Genomic DNA, 25,739 nt, shown 5'->3' with positions numbered 1-25,739 from the left:
GGCGGATTCTTAACCACTGTGCCACCAGGGAAGCCCTGTGTATTTTTTTTAAACTTGTGCCTGTCCACCTTCGTGGATGTTGGGTTTGTTGCTCTCCCTATACTTACTCCCTTCTAAAATCCAGACCTCAGTAACTTCATTGGAATCTTTTTAGGACTGAATTTCACCTGCCTTCTTCCTGAAGTGTCCATATTGTAGAAATGATGGTTGAGGCTCAATATTTAATGACTTAAAGACCCATTAAGGAGAACTTCAAGTTCACTTTTATTTAAAAAACAGATAAGTGGGTGCATATCTTATTTTTCCTCAAAAAAGTAACTGGAATTTGTGTGTGCATGCTTTCTGTCCTCCAGGAGCTTATTCGTAGCAAACAAGAAAAGACAAATGCCCAAAGAATTACAATTCAAGGTAGAGTGTGATAAATTCTTTAAAAGGCATGAAAAGTCACTAGAATTCAGAGGAAGGAAATACCACATCCAACTGAACTTATCTAGGTATTTGGGGTAGTGGTAACATGTAAGGGAGGTTTTGAAGCCTGGACACTCAAAAACAGAAAGAGCAGCAAAAGTTCTCGGTACAAACAGGTTAACAGTCATTAGTCCAATTTGTCTGAATTCCTGCCTACCTGGGGGAAAAGACGGACTCATTCACAAAAAGAGAAAGAGAGAAACTGTCATGAAGGCAACCTTGGGATTTTACAGGGTATTACCATTAAAGCCTTATTTTACTTTCACATTTACAAGCATAAGTTGGAAATCACTTTTCTTATATACAGGAGATGGAGACTGGAAAAGTGGATTTGAGATCATGTTGCAGAGAACTCTGAATGCCAGACTTCTCACTCTGGATTTTATTCTGCAGATGAGAATGAGAAGGCAAACGAAAAGGGAGCTGGTAGAGCTGTAGGTGTAGAGGAGGAAATGAAATGGAGGCGTGCTTGAAGAAATGGGAACTTGGCAACAACTGGAATGGCAGGTTTGCAAAAAACTGACAGAAGTCAGTAGCTATTTGCACACGGAGTGCCAGGTAGAAGGAGGACTTAATGTTGCCTCAAGGTTTTATTCCTGGGTAACAGGAGAAATAACCAGAAGTGGGGAGAGGGTGGAGCAGGGTAAAATGAATTGTGAATTGGCTTAAGTACTTACTAGCCCCAGTTGGAAATGTCTGCATGTGACACACTCTGGTGCCAGGCATTGTTTCCAGGCCCTTAGGGTACAGCAGTGAACACAACAGGCAAGCACCCTGCCCCCATGGAACTTACCATCTAGTGGCAGACAAGAGATAATAGACAAAAAGATAAATAGACAAATACATATTATAGGAAGGGTAGGGTTGTATGGCATTTTAAATAGGAGGGTCTGACTGAGATAGTAACATCTGAACAAACACCTACAGGTGAGGGAGTGGCCTCTAAACGGGGCCAGGGAAGAGTCAGCAACTAACAGACCAATATCCTATTTCCTTGGGCTAGCATTCCGTGCCTATCTTACCCAATCAAGAAAACTTCACCGATAACACAATGATAACAAACTGCCTAGAAGGTCAATTTGTTTATACTGGCTGTTTACATTCCCTACATGAGAGAAAAGGACTGCATAAAACAACAAAACCAAAGCACTGTTAGAACATGTTTGTACAAAGCTTAAGAAGACAATCCTCTTGTTCTCAAAGCAATCATTGATGTAGCAACTTTCAGACTTGTGATTTAAATCAAAGGTGCTGAAGAATGATTATGAATCATGCAGTTAAGCTACCAAGCAGGATGTTGCTGAGAGAAAAATTATTCACAGCACCATAAAACTGTCAAAAATAATAATAGTACTATTATCAACACAAGAAGTAATATCATCCTTCGCTTTTATTATTTGTTGCTCAGCAGAGCTGAATTCTGGTCTAAGCCCTGCCATTTATTGGTTTTGGGTCTTTGGGCCTCAGCCTTATCTATAAAGGGCAGCCCATCTGATTTTCCAGATTCCTTTCAATTCTGAGTTTCCATGTGGCAGCTTATGATTCTTATGATGTTTATTTAGTTTATGTATTTGGGTACTCTGGTTTACCTCATTTTGCAATAATATTACAAATAAGCACCCATCCAAAATAGTACAACTTACAAGTTCTGTATAAAGTGATATGAACTTCTTTTTAAGCACCAGAGCTTGGTGCTTAAAATGAGGCTACACTCACTGGAAAAGTGCTGCCTTTCTTCATGCCTCTTTCAGAACAACCTTCAAGACTGAGGTTTCTCTATCATTTGAGAGTGGCTTTGATTTGGAGCAAGGTAGATGTATCACGTCTCTAGTACGACATAAAAGTAATGAGACCTTTTCCAGTGGGACTCAGTCTTTGAAAACTGTTCCAAAGGAATCCCCAAGCAACAGCTCTGCAGAAGGTTTTTCTTTCTGCAGCTTTCAAGATTAATGCCCATCTGACTGCATAATAAAGAAAACAGCCAAAGTTATTGTGGACTATGAGGCAGACACTAAGTAGTAACTCATTTAATCCTCATAAAAATCCTATAAGGCTGCATCTCTTCTTATTCTCATTTTTCACATGCAGAAGCAAAGTCATAGAGAAGTTAAGCAAATTGCCCAAGTTTTCACAATTAATAAGTAGATTCAAAGCCTGCTCGCTTAATCTCCACAATCCACTGCCTGTGTAAACCCTGGTGTCCTTGTTTAAATAACAGTCCCATTACCAGTCGCACTCTTCCTGCAATCTGAATAATAACACGAAGTCAAAATAAAGCCGCATCGTAAGTTCACTACCAAGTTTCTCCTCCAGTCCTGAACCACGAAACAGAAATGTATTTTAAAGAATACAAAGTCTCTGGAGTACCTGAGGTCTCTCGAGATTTGTGTGGTGCGTGGAGGCGGGGTTCGTCCCGGAACTAATGAGGTGAACAAGTGCTGCGAAAGTAAAGCCCGACCCGGTCTCCCTCACTCGTGGGGCTCACGCCACGCGGCCGCCAGCCAGCGCCCTGCGCTCCTACTCCGCGCGGAAGTGGCACCGGGGCCCGTCCGGCCAAACCACCCCTGCCTCAGGCGCGCGCCCGCGGGATCCCTCCACCTGGCCCACGCGGCGCCGGGCCCCCTGCCCATACTTACCTTCGGGGACCCACGCCCGGCGTGTGGCGAGCGGGAAGCGCCGCCACAGCTACGCCACACTCCACCGGGTTCCTCGCCGCGCCTCACGCCCCCAGCGGCGCCCGCCGCGCTCCCTGCCCGTGTCCGACCTCCGGGCCCCGCCCCGCGCGGCAGGGCCCGCCCCCACCAATCAACGGCGCCGTCTGGGCCGCTGGCCCCGCCCAAAGCGTGGGGGCAGGGCTTTTGCTCACTCAGCTCCGCCCCCGGCTCGCTCCGGGGGCTGTGCTTCCGAGAGGAGCTGTATAGGCAGGGTGCCGCCGGGAACGGGCTGGGGGGTGTGTGACCCCCCCCCCCGAGGGAGGAAGGGCGGGATGCAAGCAGAGGGAAGGGGTAAAGGGAGAGAGACAGCCGTTGGGGTAAGTAGAAGAAAGGCTTGGGAAGGGGAAGAGAAGCCACTCTCCCCGGGTTCCAGCTAAGGTGTAGGACTGGGTGAGACATCTTAAAATAACAGAGTTCACTTACTCAGGGCATTGACTAATCTCATTTTATCTTCGGGCAGGGCAGGAGTCACAAACGAATTCTGGGTTCCATGCGTGAGAAGTCACAGGGAATGGGGTTTAGAGGGGCAAAGAAAGGAAGTAATTCCTTTACTGATCTCCACCACACAGCCTCTTTGTTTTAAATATTGTGGAAAGGACTCCCAGTAAGAATCCTCACTCCAGACTTAAATAAACGTTAATCATTCCCTCTCCCGTCAAACAGCTCCCCTCAGACAACCTTTCAAGAGAGCAGACCTGAGTTTGGCATTAATGCCCATAGTGTACGACTACAAGGTTTGCGACGGCGTGTATGGACAGAGAAGAAAATCAGACTACTGGAAAGGAATTAACTATTAATTTATTTGATTTGGGAAGGTGAAAAACGATTTGAGGAATCAAGTCAATAACTAATTGAATTATGGTGGGGAAAACACAAGACTCACTTTGCCAGCAAGCAGGATTGATACACAGTAACCTTTGCTAGAAGAATTTCAGAAAATAATGCCAGGAGGCCAGCCTAGCTGTGTGGCCTGAAGGAAAGTCACAATAAGGAAGTCCTCAATTTCCTTATCTGTAAAATGAAGAGATTAGGCCAGGTGCCCTCATGATCTCTAAAGGCCCTTCCTCACTCCACATCCTGCCAGATTCAACAATTAAAGGAGGAGGACCACAGGGAAAGCGCTGTCCAGTCAGAAGCCACACAGAGAAATTGGGAATTTTTAGAAAAAGCCTCAGGGATCTCTGGTATCATTTCATTCAAGCTCTCCTCTCTGACTTTTCTATTTGTAATAATAATAACACTCTACACCTAGCTCAAAACTTCAGGCTCTTCTTCCCACTCAATCCTCACATTTAGTCACTAGGTCTTTGGTTTTCTCCATTACAGGGTCTCTTCAATGACCCTTCTCATTTTCACTGTCATCTCTGTGCAAAGTACAAATTCAAAGAACTCAGAATCTTGCATCTGACCCTTACCTACTTTTTCTACCTAATCTCCAACCACTCTCTGTGTACACATTTGTCTGACAGACTGTCTCCTCACTGTACAGTATCCACAACATACAGCCAACACTCCTGCCGCTGCCGCTGCAACCTTACAGCCACTGCTTCTCCACTCAGAATACCTCTCCTCAGTCCTAGCTACCTGTCGGGACAATGATAGCTCAGCTCAGGGACCTCTCTATGCAATAAAACTGCTATAATGCTTAGAATCTGTACTGCTCCACTTGGCACTTAGCAAGAACTACCTTGTTTTGTTTTCTCTCTTATTTATCATATTTATCTTCAAAACTAAACCATAAGCTACTCACTGGATGTGCCCAGGTTCCAGACAATCCAGGAAGAAAAAGCTATTTTCAATATCTCAAAAACCCTAAAAGAAATTATATATTCATCAGCAATTAGGCTATTCAGGTTACCCACAACAGCAAGATTCTCTGTTTTTGTCTGAAATTTTACAACACTGAAGTAACACCAATTACTTCAAGTGAACCAAAGCTTTGATGGATAGTTATATGTGACTGATTCAAAAAACAGGAAAATAAATTATCACTAAATAAGACTTGTTTTGAAGACTAAATCTTTGAGATTCATGGAGGTACATAAAAATAAAAAGTAACCTACCCATTCTTTGTCACCCCATTGCCCAAACAGGTGATAAACCCATAGTAAGTGCTTAAAAATATATTCATCAGACTATGGTTATTTTCCGTTTTCCTTAAGTCCCCTCTTTCCCTTGCTGTAATTAAAATACTGGTCATAGGAAAGGGGAATCGCAGGAGAGCCCAGCAGATTCCCTGAGCTGAGGAGACGGAGCTGTGAGAACAAGATGGTTGCAGTTCACAGGACAAAGTATGGGAGACATAACAACAGAGAATCCCAGAGATCTGCAAAGGGTCCTCCTCGAGAATTCAACAGAGTTGATAAGTGCATGCATGTGAGGAAACTACCCAAGGCTGAGGAAAGAACAAACCATTGAAAGCATTAGAAGGAACAGTAATGGGCACTCACAGAAGGACAGGAATAGTGGCTGTTCACACCAGGCTGACTAGAAAACCTCCCAATTCAATGAGGAGAGTACTCAGAAAGGTCTTGCCTTAGTACTGGAGAGCAATTAGCCCTAGACTAAATGCTGCTTGGATGCCACCCAAAAAATAAAAGATCTGAAAGGATCAAACTATTTTAAAGCAATTTAACTGCATCTGAAGTTAAAATTCAAACATATTTACAGGAATACAAAAATATTCAGCACCCAACAAGATAAAATTCACAATATCTGCCATTCAATCAAATATTACAAGGCACAGCAAGAGGTGGGAAAATATGACCCATAATGAGGAGAAAAACCAATCACTAAAACTAACCAACAACTGACACAGATGTTAGAACTAGCAGACAAGGACATTAAAACAGTTATTATAATGGTAATATACTTAAAAAATTAAGTAGAGACAAGGAAGGTAAAAAATTTCTAAATCCAACTTCTACAGATGAAAACAATTTCTGAGGTGAATAATACATTGGGTGGGATTAACAGAAGAGTAGACACTGAAAAGGAAAGGATTGGTGAGCTTGAAGACACACAACAGAAACTTTCCAAAATGAACTATACAGAAAAAAAGAAAAGAGAATCAATGAGCCATGGGACAAGTTCAAGCAGCCAAATATACTTGTAATTAGAGTCCCTGAAGGAGAGGGTTGGGGAAGGAGATCAGAAAAGACGTGTGAAGAAATATGACTGGTATTTTTCAAAATTTGATGAAAATTATAAACCCACAGATTTGACAAGCTCAATTAACCTAAACACTAGGAACATGAAGAAAACTATACCAAGACATTTCATAATGAAACTATTAAAAACTTGTCAGTGATAAAGCAAAAATCTTAACAGCAGCCAGAGGAAAAAAGGCAGACTATGTATGGAGGAACAAAGGTAAAAATGACAGCAGATTTCTTGTAAGGAATAGTTCAAGGAAAAGATAGTGGAGCAACATCTTTGAAATACTGAACAACAAAATTGTAAGCCTAGAATTCTATACCCAGCAAAAACATCTTTCAAAACTGAAGGAAATACAAAGATTTTTTTCAGACATATTAAAAAAAAAAAAAGCTGAAGAATTCATAACCAGCAGACCCACACTACAAGAAATGTTAAAGCAAGTCCATCAGACAGAAGGAAAATGATTCCAGGTTTCTGGAAATATAGATGTGCACTAGGAATGAAGAACACTGGGAATACAGGTTTCCCCTGCTATCCAAAAGTAGAGTCTTCCTATGAAAGCTTTCATAGCCCAAAATGGTGTAAAACGAAGTCAAAACAATATTTAAAAAGAACAACACTGAACGACTTAAACTACCTGATATTATAAAGACATAATAAAGCTATAGTAATCAAGACAATGTGATCATTAGAACACACAAATAGATAATTACAACAGAATAGACAGTGAAATAGAGCTTTGTGACCTTAGAAAGAGAAATTGCCCGAAGTATCACAACCACTCAAAAATAAGAAGAAGACTTAAATCCAGGTCTTCAACTTTAATTCCTGAGCTCTCTTCACTGTCACTGCCTTTCTCATCCAAGCTCATGTCTTCAATTTTCATCTCCATACAGTTGGACACAATACATTTACCTGAAGCATGACCTCTTTCCCAACTCTAGTTCCAAATTTCCAACTACCTGCTAAATATCTCCCCGCCAAAATAAATAAATTCATGGTTTTCCCTTCAAGCATATTCTATTAATATTACCTCCTAATTAGTACCTAATTCTATTAATAGTACCTCCTTTTACCCAGTCACACAAGTTCAAAACCTTGGATTCTTCTTGGACTTCTCCCTAGATCTTCCCTCCCTTTCCCATTTAGGTTCTCAGAGCCTTTGATAATTTTGTTTTCTTTTTTTTTTTTCTTTTTTTCTTTGTTTTGGCCACACCATGTGGCTCGTGGGATCTTAGTTCCCCAACCGGGGATCAAACCCGGGACCACAGCTGTGAAAGCACCGAGTCTTAACCACCGGACCACCAAGGAATTCCCGATAATTTTGTTTTCTTAGGCTAGAATAGGCTAACTCCTCATCATTCAGGTCTTAATTAAACAGCTGTCCCTTAGACAGCCCTCTCCTATCTAAAGTAGGCCTTCCTCTGTTATCTCTATCATAGTAGCTTGTTCATTTCCTTCATACAGCATTGATCACAGCTTGCTCTTTATTTCACTGTTTACTGTTCCCCTGTTCCGGCCCCATTAGAGTGCAAGGTCTATGAAAGCAAAATAACATATCCATTTGTTCACTATAGCATCCTTAGTGCCTAGAGCATATAATAATGTGGTGCAAATCATTAAGTGAATGAAGAGATTTGTTTCAAGTCTGACTCCACAATCTCTCTGGCATTTGTCCCTCTTCACTCCCACAATTTAGGTCCAAGCCATTCTGTTGTGCTAATTTTCTAATGGTCTCCTAGTGTCCTCTCTTGTTCTTTTCCTATTCATGTTGTAAAATGCTGTCTAAGGAGAATTCTCGTCATGTCATTTTCTCTGTTCAAAATTCTATAATAATTTTAATGTAATCTCTATCAAAACTCCAACAGCCTTGTTTTGCAGGAATGGAAAAACCGATCCTCAAATTCATATAGATTTTCAAAGGGCCCTATATAGCCAAAACAATATTGAATAAGAACAAGGTCTCACACTTCCTGATTTCAAAATTTATCACAAAGCTATAATAATCAAAACAGTGTGGTTCTAGCATAAGGATAGATCTGTAGACCACTGGGATAGAATTGAGTTAATAAATAGACCTATACATCTATAGCCCACTAATTTTCAACAAGGGTGCCAAGATCATTCAATGGGAAAAGGATAGTCTCTTCAAATGGTGCTTGGCCAACTGGGTATTCACACGCAAAGGAATGAAACTGGACTCCTACTTCACAACATATACAAAAATTAACTGAAGATGGATCAATGACCTAAAAGAGTTAAAACTATAAAACTCTTAGATGGAAACACAGGGATGAATTTTCACAACCTTGGATTTGGCAATGGATTCTTAGATATGACACCAAAAGCAGGAGCAATAAAAGAAAAAATAGATAAATTGGACTTCACCAAAATTAAAAATTTTTGTGAATCAAAGGTCATTATCAGGAAATTAAAATGACAACCTATAGAGTGAGAGAATATAACTGCAAATCATATATCTGATAAGAGTCTAATATCCAGAGTAAAGAACTTGTACAACTCAACAACAAAAAGATAAATAACACAATTAAAAAGTGGGTAAAGGACCTGAATAGACATTTCTCCCAAGAAGATATATAAATGGCCAAAAAGGACATAAAAAGATGTTCAACATCATTAGTCATTAGGGAAATGCAAATCAAAACCACAAAGAGATACCACTTCACATGCACTAGGATAGCAATAATCAAAAAAGTAGAAACTAAGTACTGGTGAGGATGTGGAGAAATTAAAACCCTCATACATTGTTGCTAGGAAAGTAAAATGGTGCAGCTTCTGTGGAAAACAATTTGGCAGTTGTTCAAAAAGTTAAACATAGAATTACCATATGACTCAGCAATTTCACACCTAGATATATACCCCAAAGAACTGAAAACAGGTACCCAAATAAATATTTATACGTGTATGTGAATAGCAGCATTATTCACAACAGCCAAAAGATGGAAACAACCAAATGCCCATCAACATAGACAAATTGTGATACAAATACTCAATGGAATACTATTCAGTCATAAAAAGGAATGAAGTGCTGATGCATGCTACAATGTGGATGAACCTCAAAAACACTGTGCTAAGTGAAAGAAGTTAGACATGAGAGTTTACATCCTGAATGAATCCACTTACATGAAATATTCAGAATAGGTAGATTCAAAGAAACAGAAAGCAGATTGGTAGTTGTTAGGGGCTGAGGGGATGAGAGAATGGGCAATAACTGTTCAATGGATATGGGGTTTAATTTGGGGGTGACAATAACGTTTGGTTTTTTTTAAATTTTTATTGGAGTATAGTTGATTTACAATGTTGTGTTAGTTTCAGGTGTACAGCAAAGTGAATCAGTTATACATATGCATATATCCACTTTTTTTTTTTTAAGATTATTTTCCCGTATGGGCCATTACAGAGTATTGAGTAGAGTTCCCTGTGCTATACAGCAGGGTCTTATTAGTTATCTATATTATATATAGTAGTGTGTATATGTCAATCCCAATCTCCCTATTTATCCCTCCCTCCCCTTATCCCCTGGTAACCATAAGTTTGTTTCCTACATCCATGACTCTACTTCTGTTTTGTAAATAAGTTTATTTGTACCCTTTTTTTAAGATTCCACATATAAGTGATATCATATATTTGTCCTTCTCTGTCTGACTTCACTCAGTATGACAATCTCTAGGTCCATCCGTGTTGCTGCAAATGGCATTTTTCGTTCTTTTTTATGGCTGAGTAATATTCCATTGTATATATGTACCACATCTTCTTTATCCATTCCTCTCTTGATGGACATTTACTTTGCTTCAATGTCCTGGCTATTGTAAATAGTGCTGCAATGAACATCGAAGTGCATGTATCTTTTCAAATTATGGTTTTCTCTGAGTATATGCCCAGGAGTGGGATTGCTGGGTCATATGGTAGTTCTATTTTTAGTTTTTTAAGGACTGAGGATGACAATTATGTCTGAAACTAGACAGAAGTAGCGGTTGCACAACACTGTTATCAATAAATATACTAAATATCACTGAATTGTGCACTTTAAAATGGTTAACTTTATGTTATATGAATTTCACCTTAATTTTTAAAAAAACACCTTAACAATGATGACTGAATAAGATCTTATCGGCCTAGACTCCTAGATCCTCTATATTCTGACCATAATATGACCTTATTTCCCCTTCATGTACCCGGTGCTCCAAGCAAAATGAGCCCTTTCCTTTACATGCAACACAGACTTCATTTCTCTGCATATATAAGTCCAACTGATCTTTCAAGGCATTATTCAACTATAACTCCTTTAAGATTTTCTCATTCTTTTTGTGGGGATACTCTCTTTCCTGTAAGTTTTTATGAGCATTTTATCTGCACCTCTTGTTTTCTAACTCAGAGTATTTATTTATATCTATATATCCTCTATTAGCCAGTAATTTCCAGCAAGATCCATATGTGATTCATCCTCTTATTCCCAGGCTCCTTAGGATACTCTTACACAAAGCAGACACCTAAAAAGTTATTGAAGGAAAAAGATGAATAGAAAATGAATTTCTGCATATGAATCCTCTTGGCTTTCATTATAGGACTAGAGATGTATTTTTCTGTGAATATATTTGACTCTAGAATGTCTAAAACACTTTGAAAATCACATGGGGTAATATTACAATTTCCTGATGAAATGGTTATAAAAATATTTCTGAACACTAATATAACTAGAATTATTTGTATCCTTGACAATAATTGCTAATGTTAACAGTACAAGTCATAATAAAAATAGCTAACAGTTCTATAGCACATATGTGCCACACTCTCCAAGCACTTTATATATACTGATCCTCACAATAAGCCTATCAGCTATATAAAATTATCACCCCATTTTACAGGTGAAGAAACACCTACAAAGTCAAAAAACATGTCCAAATGTCACTTAGCTAGTAATTGGTAGGCTTGGGATTAGAACCCAGGTACTTTGGTTCCAGAGTCTATGCTCTTAACCACTATGCTCTATCACCTCTCTACAATAAGTTTTACTGTGCATAATAAAATGTCTTTGAAAGGTCAATGAGTGTCCAAGAAAACATTTCCTAATATTCCAGAGCAGATTAATGTGAAACTTTCACTGTTTTCCCAGACTCTGTGTTTGAAATTTTGAGATGACTAATAACTTTTAGAAATAAACTTGATTTCACTGAACTGAAAGTATACTGACTAAGAAACAAAGTTGAAGCAGGAACACAATGTAACACAATTAAAGATATAATAACGAATGAACTATAATAAAGGAACACAGTGAAAGTATAAGTACAACAATGGGACTGTAGACCTGAAATATAAAGGAGCCTGAAAATTTCATAAAGAAAGTCTTCTGATAATATAATTTTTTAAATGTGAATTTCTGTATCTCAAATTCCAATATAATTCTTATGTAAAACAGTGCTTATGTATCTTTTTGCTTGAAGCATGTTGGTTTACATACATATTAATGTTATAGTGAAGGGACCTAACTCTATAAAAGAGAATTAGTAGCCTATGATGTAATTATATTCAAGTCTCATACAGCAGTGGACCAAAGAAAATAAAATTTGATATACAACAGTCAGAGGTTGTTCATCTTAGAGAGGAAATATAATCTTTGAATTTGACATCCAATTAAATCATTTTCTCAACCCTCAAAAGTCTTTTCTATTAATCTTGTATGCAGAAAATCATCTTATTAATGATGTACTGAGTAATTTTATTTGACACTGGAATTTGGAATAGGCCTTTGGGTTTAAATTTGTCTGAAATGATTTATATGATATGGTCAGTAACTTTTAATCCATGATTAATTACACATATTTCGTTTAAAATGCTGCCTAATTCAGATTCCATTAATTGACACAGAGATTACAAGGACATTTTTATGCATTCCTTTGTATGCTAAGGGGGGAAATTATTTTCCACCTTATTTTCATGATTCAATAGACTATGTCATAAATAGGTAAAGTTTTTTTGTTTTTTTCCAGTATGGATCCCAGAGTTCAGCACTAACAGCTTCATTCATATGAATTTACCTTCTAAGATTTTATTGTAAGTTCACCTTTTACCTAATTAAAACACTTGCAAGCTCTCTTCCTTTGTAATTTTTCTCTATTCATATCAAATTTACATCATAATAACCTATCTTTTAATAATAGAGTAACAGAAACATTAAAAAGGTGATGCAACATCCCAAGTCATTTATAGACAATAAGGAAAAAAGGGAAGAAGAGAAAGACGACTATTCCTGATCCTAATTCCTTGGTCTGATATCATGATTTATAAATTACTAATTATTGATTTAGCTAATATCTGCATTAATTGAAGACTAACATTTTATTTGGCAAAGAGTATAATAAAAATTCAATTTAATTTAGTAAGTACTGATTACCTAAGATGCACACTGCTCTCCATTGGGCCCTATGTATAGTACATTAAGTGTATAAAATTTAAAAAACTTTTAATCCCACCATCTATTGTTGATAGAACAAGAAATGTTATTAAATATATAAGTTATAGAGTGACCAATGGAGTACTTAAAAACGGTAACCTTACTACAGTGATGGGAGGAGGGCATGCTGAGTGAGCTCAAGTCTCATTATTATATGTAATTGTAGTTCAAAGATAATGTTCAAAGTTGACAAAAATCAAGAAAGGTATATGTTCATTATTTAGAGATATGCAGGGAAATATAATAGCAAGTAAAAGCAGAGAAGATTAAAAATGGCTCCTTCTCAAAATTAACCAAAGAGACCTAACTAAGCTGATTAGAGGAATTACTTCAAGTGACTTCAAAACAAAGCACATTTCTAGTAGGATAAACCCTGAGGATAAAAGAAACAAACAAAAATCTTAAACTCTATTCAAGTAATCATATTGGTGGGATAAATAAAATGAGTAATTATCTTCGTGTCTTTAAGAACCAAGAATTTTGTTGTGGGAGAAAAGAGGTATAGATGGTTTTTTTAAAAAAACCAAAAAATCTATAGTACTGAATTTCAGTTGGAAGTAACATTATATTTTGTATTTTACCTGTAATATATACATATATATGTATCAATATTACCCAGCTCTGGCATAGAAAAGGCCAAAGACTATATACGTGTTTGCTTTCTTCATGGTATTTTATTGTGTATATACAGTCTAATTAATTTAGCTAGCTTCCCATTGATCAATGTATAGCATTTTCAATTCCTCTGCTATTCCAATGTTGTTGTCAATATCCTTACATATCCATTACCATTGGCAAAAAAAAAAAAAAATTTTTAGATACATGCATATATTTCATGTCTAAGGAAACAGTCCTATTAATGATGTAAGAAATACCCATACATTAAAAATTTAACCAGTCCATGATGATTTAGTTTTAAACTGAATGGTATACGCCAGGAGTGTCCAAAGTATAGTCTATGGACCCCTGGAAGGTGCTAAGATCCTTTCAAGGGGTCTGTGAGGTCAAGCTATTTTCATAATAACACTAAGATGTTATTTGCCTTTTTCACTGTGTTGACATTTGCACTGATGGTGCAAAAGCAATATAGTAGCTAGAACTGCTGATGCCCCTGCATGAATCAAGGCAGTCACACTGCTGTACTAGCATGCACTGCATTCTCTACTGTCATTCATTTGCAGTTTAAAAAGAGAAAAAAGCCAAGTTCATTTAAGGATGTCCTTGACAGCGCAGTAAAAATTATTAATTTTATTAAATCTCAACCTTTGAGTACATTTCTCTGTGACAAAATGGGAAGTATGCATAAAGCACTCTGCTGTACACCAAAGTCTAATGATGGTCTGGAGAGAAAGCCAGTCCCTGCATGATTGTTGGAGTTCAAAAAGCTGAACTAGCTGCTTTTACATAGAACACCGTTTTTACTCAAAGGGACAACTGACAAACGATAATATTTGCCAAACTTGGGTACTTGGCAGACATTTTCTTGGAAATGAACAAAGTAAGCCTATCACATCAAGGAAAACAACTCAATGTATTTGTTGGCAATAATAAAAATTCAAGCTCTCAAATAAAACTTAGAGTTTTGGAAAATTTGTTTCTGCCACTATGAGCTTGACTGCTTCTCTCCTCTGAAAGATTTTTCTGATGCACTTGGTTGGTGATACTAACAAATATGATTTTAAAACTATTGTTAAAATGAAATGTGTCAACATTTGGAAGATCTGCATAAATCAATCAGTAAACCATATTTTCCAAATGACTAATGCATGAAGTTACAAAACCACGCATGCATCAAAGATCTATTCAAAATCTAAGAGGACTGTAGTGGGTGGAATGGTGGCCCCCAAAAGGATCACGAGATGAGATCATCCGGATCATCCACGTGAGCCCTAAATCCAATGGCAACTGTCCTTAAAAGAGACAGAAGAGAAGACACTGAGACACACGGAGGAGAAGGTCCTGTGAAGACGGAGGCAGACGAACACCAGAGGTAAGGAACGACTGTCCCCTAGAGTCCTTGGAGGGAGAATAGCCTGTTGATACCTTGATTTCAGACTTCTAGCCTGCAAACTGTGAGATATTAAATTTCTGTTATTTTAAGCCACCCAGTTTGTGTTAATTTGTTACAGCAGCCCTAGGAAATGAATACAATGACCATTGGATTTTAATGTAACTGAGTACAAGTTTATTGACATGGATTCAGAGCCCACACTACAGATCTTGAAGAAACTACCACTTGGCAACTCTTGGTATAGTATCAAAGAAGAATCTCCACATTTTTCTGAAAAGTCTACTAAAATATCCCTGCTTTTTCTCACTACATATTTTTGTGAGGCCTGATTTTTACACATACTTCAATCAAAACAACATATTGTAACAGTTTGAATGAGGAAGCAGGTATAAGGGTCCAGCTGTCTCCTATCAAGTCAGATACTAAAAAGATTTGAAATGTGTAAAATGATGCTAATCTAATTTTTTAGTTTTGGGAAAAACTTATTTTTCATTAAAAATATGTGTTTAATATGTAATGGGAATATCTTTAAAATTTTTTTTAAATTTCTCAGTTTTAACTTCTTATATAGTAGATATTGATAACCCACATAAATACTAACTCCTTGGGCTCTTCAATAATTTTTAAGAGTGTAAGTGGTTCTGAGACCTTCCTGTGAAAACCACTGATTTATACAATCAGCAAAAGAGGACAAACTAGGGGCCTGAGTAGTCAGAGAGGTATCAAGTATGTAAGATTTTGGCTATTTTGAACTACATATTGGATTTTCAGGGGCAGGAGGAAGGCTGAGAAAGGTCCTTTTGTCAAAAGAACCCTGTGAGTATGTAATGCACCTAGAAACAGGTCTATGCATGATAAGGCCAGGAGAGAGTGGGCCATCAATAAATATGTAATTTTACATATCCAGATTAGTATTATCTTTTTTTTTTAATTATTTTATTTTTGGGTCTTCATTGCTGTGCACAGGCTTTCTCTAGTTGCAGCGAGCAGGGGCTACTCTTTGTTGCGGTGGCTTCTCTTGTTGTGGAGCACAGGCTCTAGGCACTCGGGCTTCAGTAGTTGTGGCACGTGGGCTCAGTAGTTGTGGCTCACGGGCTCTAGAGCACAGGCTCAGTAGTTGTGGCGCATGGGCTTAGTTGCTCCGTGGCATGTGGGATCTTCCCGGACCAGGGCTCGAACCCGTGTCCCCTGCATTGGCAGGCATATTCTTAACCACTGAGCCACCAGGGAAGCCCAAGTATTATCATTTTAAAACAGTAGATGCATGACTCTGTTTAAGAACTCTTCATTTACCTTTGGAAATATGTAACTTGAAAAGATGTTTGGTTTTGTAAATGTGGGTGACATGCTAGTCTCCTTATTCCTTATGCTCCAAGTAGATGGAGTGAGTCCTTTTAAATACCGAACTAGCCAACCGCAGTCCTCCCCGAGTCTCCCTACGTTCACTCCACCTGAACCTTCACACAGCTACTTTTTGCTTGGTGTATTAGTCAGCTAGGGCTGCCATAACAAAGTACCACAGATGGGGTGGCTTAAACAACAGAGATTTATTTTCTCACAATTCTGGAGGCTAGAAGTCCAAGATCAAGGTGTCTGCAGGGTTGGTGGCTTCTGAGGCCTCTCTCCATGGCTTGCAGACAGATATCTTCTCCCCGTGTCTTCACATAGTCCTCGCTCTGTGTGTGTCTGTGTCCTAATTTCTTCTTCTTATAAGGACACCAGCCATATTGGGTTAGGGCCCACCCTAATGATCTCATTTAGCCTTAATTACCTCTTTAAAAATAGTCTATCTTCAAATACACTCACATTCTGAGGTCCTGGGGGTTAGGACTTCAACATATGAATTGGGCGGGATACATTTCAGTCCACAAAACTTGGCTAACTCCTACTCACCCTTTGGGAATCAGCCTGAATCATACTTCCTCAGAGAAGCTGTCCTTGACTCTGGACTTATGTTAGGGCCCTTGTTACACTTAAATAGCATCCAATACTTACCCTACATATCATTTATCACACAAATGTAATTAAACACATGGTATAATTGTTTTATTACTGTCTCTCCTGCCAAACTCTAAGCACTGCAGGGCAGGGACTGTGCGTGCCTGACATCCCAGGGTTGCTCAGTGAGTGAGTCAGGGAATGCTGTGTGTCACAGCATAAAGCATTTCATCAGTGAAAGCTCCAGGTCTACAAGGCTGCCTGGGAAGCATTCTGAGTACTGAGGCAGCTGCCATCCATAATGTACCAGCAAATCAGTAATCTTGGTGGTAAAGTCTCGCTGGCTTTTAATCCCACTGGAGCGCTAGGGTAAGGGGCTACAGACTTAACTCTAGCTCTGGCTCAGTCATTAACTAGCAATATAAAATATGAGGCAATGTTCCTTCACTTTGCTTTATCTCTCATTCCTCATCTGTAAATGCAGAAATTATCTAAAGTCAAAACCTGTCACAATTTACACAGAAAATCCATGATCGTTGAATATCCCAAAGATACAAACCAACTCTGCCCCATGCTACTGGGGGCCCTGTCTGCTTTTGATGGGAAGGTCAACCCCAACTTTTAACAGCCAATTCTACTGAAGCTCTGGGAGACCCATCTCCAGGCTTCTGAAGTTTTCTCTCACGCTAATCAAACAAAGCTTTAAAGAGTCACTACCACTTTCCAAAGCTTCAGGGCCTCCAAGGAGTCGGAGGAGTTCAGGGGGTTGTAAGGGCATTTGAAGTCTAGGACCACAATTAATAACAGTCTTGCAACTTGGTTAGGAATTTAGAAGTGATATCTACGACTTCTAGGGGAAAACGCATTTGAATTCAAAAAACCAGAATACAAATGAATGGCTAGAATACTTCTGGAGTATGGACAAGGGGTAGGATCACATTCTTTCCTTTTATTTTATTTTGAAGTCAGGAAAGTATGTAATGTGCGGAAAAGAAAAGTCTCAGCAATTTATAGTCTTTAGCTGTCCTCTCCTACACATTCCCTAACCATGTATCTTGACTACCCATGTGACTCACGTGGGGATAATAACACCACAGAGGTGGTTGTGTCACGTGAAGTCACATGTGGAAATGTATTAAGTGCAGAGGTAAAGAGCGAAGGGCTCCATAGAACCTACAGAATTCTGGCTTCTGCCTCTTAGGAACTATGTAACCTTGGGCGGGTATTAATTTCTTTGTGCCTCAGTTTCCTCATCTGTAAAATGGAGATAATAACAGTAGCTATCTCTTGTGGTTGTTGTGATAAGTTTGTAAGATACTTAGTGCTTGGAACAAAGGAAGCATTGAGTAAGCATTAGCTATTTCCTTTAATGCTTTGTAATTCTCAGAGCTTTTCCACATTCGACCATCTCAGAAACCTGTGATTTCCCACTCTCCTCAACCCTCTCACCCCTCTTTCTTCTCTCCCTCCCTCAGCACTGTCCCAGTCTCACTGAAAACAGAGAGAACACCAGACTTTACCTCTTTCAACACCCCTATGTCCCTGAACCGCTGTAGTAGGAGCACCTGGGGTTTCTTCCCCAGGCCCTGCAGCAGCGTCCCCTTATCTTTCTAGAAAAAGCTACTTGTGTTTCTCTAAAAAACAAATGCTGCACACTTTCTCTGCCTAAAATGTCCCCCCCTCTCCTCCCCACCCCCTGGGGAGTTGGAGTTGGGGTAACTCCTACTCCTTCTCTGGATTCATTACACCGTCTCCATGACAACTTTCTGACCATCTTCTGCAAATTGGAGAGTGTCCCCTTTTGTGTTCCCATAGCCCTTTACATTTACATCCTAAAAGATCACATTATATTGCAATTCTCTCTTTGCATGTCTATTTTTTTACAACCTCAGAAACTAGCACAGAGCTGAGCCATGCAGAGTAACCAATTGCTCCTGTTTGCCTGGGACTGTCCTGGTTTTAACATTGAAAGTCCTGCATCCCAGGAAACCCTGCAGTCCCAGGTGGTCACCCTACTTCACACTCACCAAGTTTTACTGAATTAACACAGCCCACACTTGCTGTCTTCTCTTCCTCTTCCACTGTTCACTCTTCCACCCAGTGTCATCAGCTTCCACCCTCCACCTCCCCAAACTGCTTTGATACATAGCACAGTACTCTCCTCATGGCCAAATCTACTAACACTTTATAGTCCCTCGTGGACTGACCTCTCAATAAATAAGATTTAATAACCAGAGATTATTCATATGGTATACCTGTTTTTTCTTATAGGAAAGCAAGCCGGTATTAAAATATCCACATTTACAATGGAATACTACTCAGCCATAAAAAATAATGAAATAATGCCACTTGCAGCAACATGGATGGACTTAGAGATTATCATACTAAGTGAAGTAAATCAGAAAGAGAAAGACAAATACCATATAGCTTATGTGTGGAATCTAAAATATGACACAAATGAACTTATCTACGAAACAGAAACAGACTCACAGATACAGAAAACAAACTTATGGTTACCAAAAGGGAAGGGGGGCAGGGATAAATTAGGAGTTTGGGATTATCAGATACAAACTAATATATATAAAATAAACAACAAGGACCTATTGAATAGAACAGGGAACTCTATTCAATATCTTGTAATAAACTATAATGAAAAAGAATATATATATAGGTATAACTGAATCACTTTGCTGTACACAAGAAACTAACACAACATTGTAAATCAATTATACTTCAGTTAAAAAATAGTAATAATAAAGTAAAAAATAAAATATCCACATTTATTGTTTGAGTATATGTGGAGTCAAGGCACCATCTTATATGTTGTTTACATAGTTCTAAATGTCATGCCACACTTATGATTATATAAAAATAATCACACACAAAAAAGATCAATGATTGTTAAATGTTTTCTAAATAAGAAGTTTCCAGAAGTCATGACTCATGGAATTAAAAAAATTTTTTTGAAGTAGTAAGAAAAGCAGTTCTCATTTTTCATGAAATCCAAACAAGAAAACAGGATGGTATTTTAGGAAGCTCATAATTAATGATTTTTCTTTTTCTTTTAAGCTCTGAAAATATAAGTATAAAAATGACCTATAAAAATGAATAAGTAAAGAAGTACTTAAATTTATTGAGTATTCATTTTGAATCAAAGAGCAAGATTTTTTAAATATCTTAATAGTGGAGGCTTTCCCTCACCCCTTCTTAAGACTAAATGTGAACCAACCCTTATCAAAGAAAGATGCCTAGGAATTGCCTATGTGCATATTCCTCTCTCCCACTGAACTCTGCCTACTTCTATGAGGGCAAGATTGGATCTTGTTTCTTACTGCATCTCTAGCACTTAGATAAACAGGTGGCCGGCCCAAGCAAGGGCAAAAATAAATGTCTTAAGTAGGGAAGTAGGGAGGAAGGGAAGAAATCTAAAAGAAGGTGAATTTTAGACAGTTGTAAAACAAGGACTTTTCAGAAGAGAGGGCATTACATCAGAAATGCACAAAATTTCATTTGTAAAACATTCCCAGATGTATACAAAGGAAAGCACTGGCAATAAACACTAATTGTAAAGTTGACCATTATGATAGCTATTACTGATTCATCTCTTCTTGAATTTGTATAATTTCCAATATCACAGTGAAAAATTACTTCAGCATCTTAGAGTCCATCTTACTTCCAAACAGTAGAAGATGTACTGGGAATCAAAACAGGCTGAATGAATAGAAAATTCCTTTTTTTGTCCAAAATCAAGAAGTCTGAAGGCAATTTTTTCACTTTCCATATTCAGACATTTACACATACACACACACACACACACACCAAAAACTACTTCCAGGCAGTGGCTGATATTCAGTTATTCAGTTGACATACACCAGTACAGTCATCCTGTTTTGTACATATTCAATAAAAGTTAGCCATTATTATTAATATTATACTCTGACTTCTGAAATTGACTATCTATATTTTTATCTTATATTTATATATCTATATCTCCATTCCTATGTATAAGCATATCTAAATAATCTGGAATGCCTCACTTCCTGGCCGTTCTGAATAAATCAATTATCTATAAATAATTTCAAAAGCAAACAATTTTCCTAGAAAAATGCTAAAATTGATACAAAATTATCAAACCACTGATTTGAAATAAATTATCTCAATCTCAAATCCTCCTTAAATTCAAAGAAAAGCAAATGGATTTTTCATGAAATTCAGAGATTAAGCAATTTGCCTTGCAATTCCACTTTTGCTCATGTGCAATAAGGAACATGTATAAGAAGTCAGTGTTTGTACTAGCCAAAAAACTAGCAATGACCCAAAAGTCCATCAAGAGAATAGATAACTAAATTGTGGAACAGTCATATAATGAGATATTATATGGAAGTGAAAATTAATGAACTACATCTGCATACATCAACATGGGTGAATGTCATCAATGTTACTTTTACTATGTTAAAAGTAAGTATCAGGAGAAATTATTCCATTTGTATAAGTTTCAAAAATGAAAAAAATTCAACGATTAGGGAAAAATACAAATGTTGCAAAAACTAGTTTTATAAAAAGTCAAGGGAATAATAAATACAAAGTTCTGTCATGGTTACTTGGGGGGTGGAGGGAGGTGAACTGAATTGGGGAAGGGCACATGGGGAATCTAATGTATTGCTAATATTCTGTTTCTTAAACTGGGTGATAGATACATGAGTATTTGTTTGGTTGTTATTCTCTATACTATGTACATATGCTATGAAGTGTCTCTTATATGTGTTTAAAAATATGTTAAAAAAGGAATGAACAGTTTATAAAAAATATTTTAAATAATCCAAATCTAAGTCCACTATATCCCTAGAATATTAAATCTTTTATTTTTTTTAATAAAAAATGCATACATGGAGATTTTTAGTTTAATAAAAAATGGATCTATCTATAAAGCTATATAGTATTTACCTTCAAAATTTAGAATAAGTCTTCCAAATGCAAGGAACAGCCCAGTAATAAAAATAATTTTTCTAACAGATGAAAAAAATCAAATTTTGCCAATTTAGTTATATGGTGACCAAAGGTAACTAATTTCAGAAAGTATATTAAAAAATAATATTCTGAATAATACAAAATGGATCCATCCCTTACTCCATATTTTCTTCACCATTCTCTCATATGAGCGTTCATGCAACTAGAATAACTAGGGAGAGTATCACTGGAAATAATTAATAGCAAAGTCAGAAGTCCCTAATGGCCAACTCTGACATGATGGGTTTCAAATTGATGAGTCTACCATCTTTGTAAAAGTAACCCAGACAAACTGATGACAATAGTATGGAGGCAGTTTTCACAATTAAAATTAATGAGCGTGCTCCTTCTACTTGTCAGAGTAGAGAGTTTATTGACCTTAAAATCAGTGGTGTTAGAGGAAAATGCAAGTCAGGGCAGGGCTGGACTGATCCTACAGGTCCCTAGCGTGAGTGGGCATTAAGTCAGGTCCAAGAGGATCGTGATTCTCGTGATGCCAGTAACAGTCTGGACAAAACATGCCCCACAGGCAGGATGAGCCCAGCATATTTATAGTACAGTAACAATAAAAAGGAAGAATCTATCAAGGCTTGACATATTTATAAATTTTCCTTGGTAATACCCAAAGCCTGAGTAGCTTGGCGACTAAATTATTCCCAAAATTTGCAGTTCCCTCCAGCAGCTCACCATTGTTTTTATAGGTTGCTAATTCAGCACAGACGGGATCAACTCTTTAGAAAGCTCTGAGCATAAATAAATACTACTTTAGTGGCAGTGTTTTTCTGAATTTACCAAAACTATCTCCAAATTAAATCTCCTAAGAATTAGTAAAAGAAAGGATCTGTATTATATAACTTCCAACTGGTAGTTTTGACTCAGCAGAACATCCTGAGTAAGTAGGATGAAAGTAGGAGGAAAAGGCCCTGTGCTAGATGCTTTACATACCTTAACAGAACGAGCTACCATTGATGGAGGCAAGCCCCGTGCTAAGGACTTCACACATGCATTCTCTCATGGAATCCCTATAAGGAAACCTTATGAACCCCATTTTACAGATGGGGAAAATGAAACATTAAGTAATTTGTTCAAATTCACGTAGCAATTGGCAGTGCTGGCACTCAAGTCCAACAATTATGCTTGTGTTCTACCTGCCATGCTATGCTGTAAAACAGACTGCATTAATTTTTGATAAAGACTGAGCAAATCAAACAGATTTTTAAAAAACTGAATTGCTAAGTGGGTAAAAGTTCAAAAGATAAGAGGCTTTTTAGCTTTATCCTAAAACAGCACACATGTCAAAGAATTTTAAAATAACACATAATACCATTCTTCCATAACATGGCACCATACTGGATCTCAGTCTTCCCCAGCTCTCTTTCCAGTCTAGACCTGGACTTTCTAAAACAGGCATTCTGTACCCTTTACTCAAAAAAACTGTATGGCTGTTTAAACTACTTGAAGATAGTCTTTTATTTGTAAGCAATTACTCTGTAAGAAATTTTACTGAAGTCACTGAGATGGAAAACCCATGGTCATATGCTCAAAAAGAAAAGGAACATTAAAATGAGGTTAGGGAATAAAACAGTCTATTTTAAAAGTAAACTTCACACCTTAATATCATGAAAACTAACAACTTTCACAAAGATTCCGCATGCTTCGTATTATGAATCATCTCCTAATGTCATACTCTGGATATCTGAATTGGCCGTGAGAGACCAACAAAGACTGGCCTGTTAAAATCTAAATTTTCTTATTTTTTTGAAATAGGAAACCATAAAAGGTAATCTAAAAATCTATATAGCATTCTTTCTATGCTCTCTGGAAAACAGCATGCCAATGAATACTTACACAAAGATTTCATCTTCATAAACGCATTAACATTGATTAATTAGGTCTCAACATCCCCATGTTGGAGAAACATCAGCATATCCCCTCCATTTTTAATGATGTATACAGAGGAACTTGTGAACTGAAAAGTTCAGGAAAGAATTTCTTGTTTTAAAATGTTGGCATAAAGATGTTTCACCTCTTCCTCTCAGAAGTCACCTCAAAACAGGGTAAACACAAAACACAACAAAAATGCCATCCTACATGAAGCAGAAAGCCTGTGGATGAGTGGGAAATGGGTGCAGTGGCAGAAGGTGAAACCTGAGAGCCTGAGAGGGGACACTAGGTAGGAGCCAGCTGACCTAACCTTTAGGTCCCGAGAAGCAGCTCAGGCTTTGGGGCAACAGGCAGGAGATGAGAGGCTTCTTATCTGGGAAAACTGTATGGTCCTGAGAAAAGAGGGGCTGCTGATGAAATCTGTGATGGTCTCTACCTTTAATAAGTTCTACCAAGATACACAGAACTTTTATTCTGTTTTTAATATATTCTTTTAGTGTCTTACTCTTAAATAATTATCAGGCACTTAAGGAAACCTCTAACATAAAGGACCAACATTAAAAAAAATTAAAAACTAGACTACATTAAAAACAGAAAATAGAATGCTAGGAGTAGACAAAAGGTTTTCATCTACCAAAAAAATCAAAAACAAAAAAAAAACACTTCATAGAGACAAAAGATCTTATATGAATGAAAGATTTTTTTAATAAAATAATCTTAAAAAGCACAATTAGAGAATAATAAAGAGCTCTTGGAAAGTGATAATGACAGCAAAACCAAAAAATTCAATGGAAAGGTTGGAAGAAAGTTGAGGGATTCTTACGGAAAGTAAAACAAAAATACCAAGAGATGGACAACAGGAAAACAGGTAATAAATTTAGAGACCAATCCAAAAGATCATAACCAATCAAAGATCTACAAAGAGAAAACAGTGATAATGAAATTAGCGAAGAATTTTTCTTCTGAGACATGAACAACACAAATTCCAGATTTAAAAGGTACATTGAAAAAAAATAAAATAGGGACTTCCTTGGTGGCACAGTGGTTAAGAATCTGCCTGCCAATGCGGGGGACATGGGTTCGAGCCCTGGCCCAGGAAGATACCACATGCCGCGGAGCAACTAAGCCTGTGCGCCACAACTACTGAGCCTGTGCTCAAGGGCCTGCGAGCCACAACTACTGAGCCTGCATGCCACAACTACTGAAGCCCGCACACCTAGAGCCTGTGCTCCACAACAAGAGAAGCCACCGCAATGAGAAGCCCGCGCACCGCAACGAAGAGTAGCCCCCGCTCGCCGCAACTAGAGAAAGCCCGCGCACAGCAACAAAGACCCAATGCACCCAAAAGAAATAAATTAAATAAATAAATTAAAAAAAATAAATAAATAAAATAAAATAAAATAAAATAAAAAAATAAATAAATAAAAGGTACATTGAGGGGGGACTTCCCTGGCAGTCCAGTGGTTAAGACTCTGCATTTCCATTGCAGGGGGTGCAGGGTCGATCCCTGGTAGGGGAACTAGGATCCCACAGGCCACAGGGCATGGCCAAAAAAAAAGGTACATTGAGTACCCAGCACAATGGCTGAAGAGAGGTACCTCCTAAGGCAGATCATTGTAAAATTTCATTACAGAAGGTACCAAAAGATCTTAAGAGCTTCCAGAAAGGAAAAAGAAGATCACACACAAAAGTTCAGGAATACGAATGGCATGGCTTCTTAACACCAACCGTGGAAACTAGAAGACAGTGGAGCAATGCGTTTAAAAGTTTGAGGGAAAACAATTTTCAACCAGAGTTCTATAGCCCGCCAAACTATCACTCAATTGTGAAGGGAGAATACAGGCATTTTCAGATGATTTCATGTACTCTTTTTCAGCAAGCTATTGGACTATGTGCTCTACCAAAATAACAGAATAAACCAAAAAAGAGGCAGCAAGGGATCCAGCCCAGGTAAGAGAGGCAAAGAGAATTCCCAGAATGACAGCTGTGCGGTAGCAGTCCAGATGGGAACTAGAGTACAGAGGACTCCTAGGGGAAATGTCCAGAGGGGAAAATGGAGATTCCAATCTGCTAGACTGAACTGTAT

At 37.9% G+C, this 25,739-nt stretch overlaps 1 protein-coding gene across 7 annotated transcripts in view; it reads right to left on the bottom strand.

Annotated features, from left to right (window-relative positions):
- The window catches only part of SGK3 (serum/glucocorticoid regulated kinase family member 3), a 111,216-nt gene that overhangs the window by 60,865 nt on the left and 24,612 nt on the right, over positions 1–25,739 (bottom strand). The window contains exon 1 of one of the 7 annotated variants that reach the window (XM_061172162.1): positions 3,105–3,231. The exons of the other annotated variants lie outside the window; for them this stretch is intronic. The gene's annotated coding sequence lies outside the window, so the exon portion shown is untranslated. Of the gene's footprint in view, positions 1–3,104; positions 3,232–25,739 lie in introns of those variants that run through there. 7 annotated transcript variants of the gene reach the window in all.

The sequence above is a fragment of the Eubalaena glacialis genome, chromosome 17 (assembly GCF_028564815.1).
Source record: "Eubalaena glacialis isolate mEubGla1 chromosome 17, mEubGla1.1.hap2.+ XY, whole genome shotgun sequence".
Classification (NCBI taxonomy): Eukaryota; Metazoa; Chordata; class Mammalia; order Artiodactyla; family Balaenidae; genus Eubalaena; species Eubalaena glacialis.
This window is presented reverse-complemented; position numbering and strand designations above follow the sequence as displayed.